The 3,486-nt window shown below is 43.1% G+C and overlaps 1 pseudogene; it reads left to right on the top strand.

Annotated features, from left to right (window-relative positions):
* Positions 1-518: 518 nt before the first annotated feature.
* LOC100954059 lies at positions 519-1,536 on the top strand (annotated as a pseudogene).
* Positions 1,537-3,486: the final 1,950 nt, after the last annotated feature.

Below are 3,486 nucleotides of genomic sequence, written 5' to 3'. Positions count from 1 at the left end.
AGAGAAAATTTGTAGGCAAAAGAAGTGTGCAATCAGTATGGGTCTGGAGTTTTAAGGGGGCCTTGGAATGGCTAAGGCCCTACAGGAAAATTGCTTATATTACTATAAAAGCAACTTGCCTGGAATATCAACTAACCATAGTAATAAAAGGTAAGCTGATAAATCTATCTTAATTAAAATAAGGAGCAATCAAAATAGATCCTGAGATCATTGGTGTGAATTTTAGCTCACATTACTTGCAACTATCTGTAGTGCCAAAAATGCAACTACTGGTTTAGCAGAAGTCCAATTAGTTCTCAGGTAAGGATTTATCAGCTTGCTTCATTTGTGCCCCACACAACTGTCCATCTTCTGTTATTGATGCTGGTGACAGTGATCCAAACCTATCCATAGGAAAGCCGAACTTGACTGAGAGCCTGCTTCCTTCCTCTAAGAAGCCACAGCCTACCTACTCTGTTACCAGAAAGAAAGGCTTTGTTAGAAAGGAGTCCCTGGACTTCCTAGTCCTCGACCCAACCATGGCTAAAGAACAACCGCAGGTCGAATTGTTTGTGAAGGCTGGCAGTGATGTGGCCAAGATTGGGAACTGCCCCTTTTTTTTTTTTTTTTTTTTGAGACGGAGCCTCAAGCTGTCCCCCTGGGTAGAGTGCTTTGGCATCACAGCTCACAGCAACCTCCAACTCCTGGGCTCAAGCGATTCTCCTGCCTCAGCCTCCCAAGTAGCTGGGACTACAGGCGCCTGCCACAACGCCTGGCCATTTTTTGGTTGCAGCCATCATTGTTGTTTGGCGGGCTGGGCTGGGGATTCGAACCCGCCACCTTGGGTGTATGTGGCTGACGCCTTAGCTGCTTGAGCCACAGGCACCGAGCCGGAACTGCCCCTTCTTCCAGAGACTGTTCATGGTGCTCTGGCTCAAGGAGTCACCTTCAACATCACCACCGTTGACACCAAGAAGAAGACCGAGACAGTGCAGAAGCTATGCCCGGGAGAGCAGCTCCCATTCCTGCTGTATGGCACTGAAGTACACACAGACACCAACAAGATTGAGGAATTTCTGGAGGCAGTGCTATGCCCTCCCAGGTACCCCAAGTTGGCAGCTCTGAACCCTGAGTCCAACACAGCAGGACTGGACATATTTGCCAAATTTTCTGCCTACATCAAGAATTCAAACCCAGCACGCAATGATAATCTGGAAAAGGGGCTCCTCAAAGCCCTGAAGGTTTTAGATAATTACTTGACATCTCCCCTCCCAGAAGAAGTAGATGAAATCAGTGCTGAAGACAAAGGCATCTCTCAGAGGACGTTTCTGGATGGCAATGAGCTTACCCTGGCTGGCTGCAACTTGTTGCCAAAACTTAGCAGACCTAGTACAGGTGGTGTATAAGAAGTACTGGGGATTCACCATCCCTGAGGCATTCCATGGAGTGCATCGGTACTTGAGCAATGCCTATACTCGGGAAGAATTTGCTTCCACGTGTCCAGATGATGAGGAAATCAAGCTAGCCTATGAGCAAGTGGCCAAGGCCCTCAAATAAGCCCCTCCTGGAGCTCTCTCAGCCACCTCTGTTTTCTCCACAAAGGCTCTGAATAGTTTCCACACTGGTATCCAATGGACACACTCCAAAATGGCCAGTAGGAATCACTAGGAGCACTTGTGCAGGGCCAGATTAGGAGGGAAGAGGGATGACAGAAAGGAATGGGGGAACTGAGTGAGATTTTTATTGTGGAGTGGGCAATGGGACAATGGGACAATGTATTCCATTAGTAAAATACAGAATAAAAATCTAGTGTTTTTATATACACAAAGAAAGGAGTCCCTGGATCAGGGCATTTGTTCAAATACCAGAGGTAAAAAGTAGGATTCAGTAATTCCTTTGTTTTATTATGTATGATCAAATTTCTTCATTACATTTATTGATAAACTTGGCAAGAGTGGAAGTGAAATTGGGAATATGCTAGTCCAAGTTTATGGGGATAAAATCATGAAGGAAAGGGCAGTGTACAAATGGATTAAACATTTTTCTGAGGGGAGAGAAGTCATCACTGATGAAGAGAGGTCAGGGTGGTCATTAATGAGCAGAAATGTTGAAAATATTGCAAAGATTCATCAAAGATTCAAACTGTGCATTGAAATTGTCAGCTGAGTATGAGAAGCTTAGCAGACCAAGTAAACACCAGTAGAAAAACAATTAGGAAAATCATAACTGAAAATCTTGGTATGAGAAAAGTGTGTGCAAAAAAAGGTCCTGAAAGAGCTCACTAATGAACAAAGGCAAACAAGTGGCGAAGTTTGCCTTGACCTTTTGGAGAGACGAGACAGTTTTGGGCCACGTTATCACTGGTGATGAAACATGGGTGTACCACTACAACCCTGAAACAGAGCGTCAAAGTGCACAGTGGAAGTCAGTGAATTCTCCATGACCAAAAAGTTTCATCAATCCAAATCAAGAGTCAAAACCATTTCACTAACTTTTCTGGATATTAGAGGAATTATTCATTATAATGTACCAACTGGAGAAACGGTAACCAAGTATACTATTTGGATGTGCTGAAAAGGCTGTGGGAAAAAGTTACTTATAGATGAAAACCATCTGAACATTTTGCCAGCAACTCATGGCTCTTGCATCACAACAATGCACCAGCTCACACAGCACTGTCTGTGAGAAGATTTTTAGCCAGTAAACAAATAACTATATTGGAACACCCTACCTACTTTATCTGGCCCCCAGTGACTTCTTTTTAACCCAAAGATAAAGGAAATATCAAAAGGAAGACATTTTGATGACACTAGGACACTAAGGGTAATAATGATGACAGTTTTAATGGCCATTTCAGTAAAAGACTTCCAAAATTGCTTTGAAGGGTGGACTAGACACTGGCGTCATTGCATAGATTCCCAAGGGGAGTACTTTGAAGGTGACCATAGTGATATTCAGCAATGAGGTATATAACACTCCTAGGATGAATTTTTAAACTTAAGTTTTCTTGTATAAAGGAAAAATACTTTTCAAAACTGATAATAAACTCAGAAACATCTCAAGCTCTTACTACTTCTCTTTAATTTGGGGTGCTGTATCTTGCAGGCTTCTAACTCATATGACTATAGAATTTCTAGCTAGAGGTACCTTAGACTAGCTCATCAACAGAAAAAGGAAGCCATCCAAAGAGACACACCACTTAGGACCAGTTCCTGCCTTTCAAAAGTTTTCTTCTGTATCCCTTTGTCCCTGCTGTGATTTTCCAGTCATATTAACACACATGTGCCCACAAACATGCACACATGTGCACACACACCCTCCACTCCAACCCCAAATTTTCTGAAACTTGGAAAATAGAAAATCTCCTTCTTTAGTGCCTCCACCTTCCTTTGCCCAATCCTCACTTCTCTTCCAACCCCCACCTATACTCTCATGCAGGGTGCTTCCTTCTAACTAAAGAAAAGAAAGCTTTTGATCAGCTCCACCTATTTGGCTCATGGTTATGTA

Source organism: Otolemur garnettii, unplaced genomic scaffold (assembly GCF_000181295.1).
Source record: "Otolemur garnettii isolate 467f Iridium unplaced genomic scaffold, OtoGar3 scaffold00013, whole genome shotgun sequence".
NCBI classification, from domain to species: Eukaryota; Metazoa; Chordata; class Mammalia; order Primates; family Galagidae; genus Otolemur; species Otolemur garnettii.
This window is presented reverse-complemented; position numbering and strand designations above follow the sequence as displayed.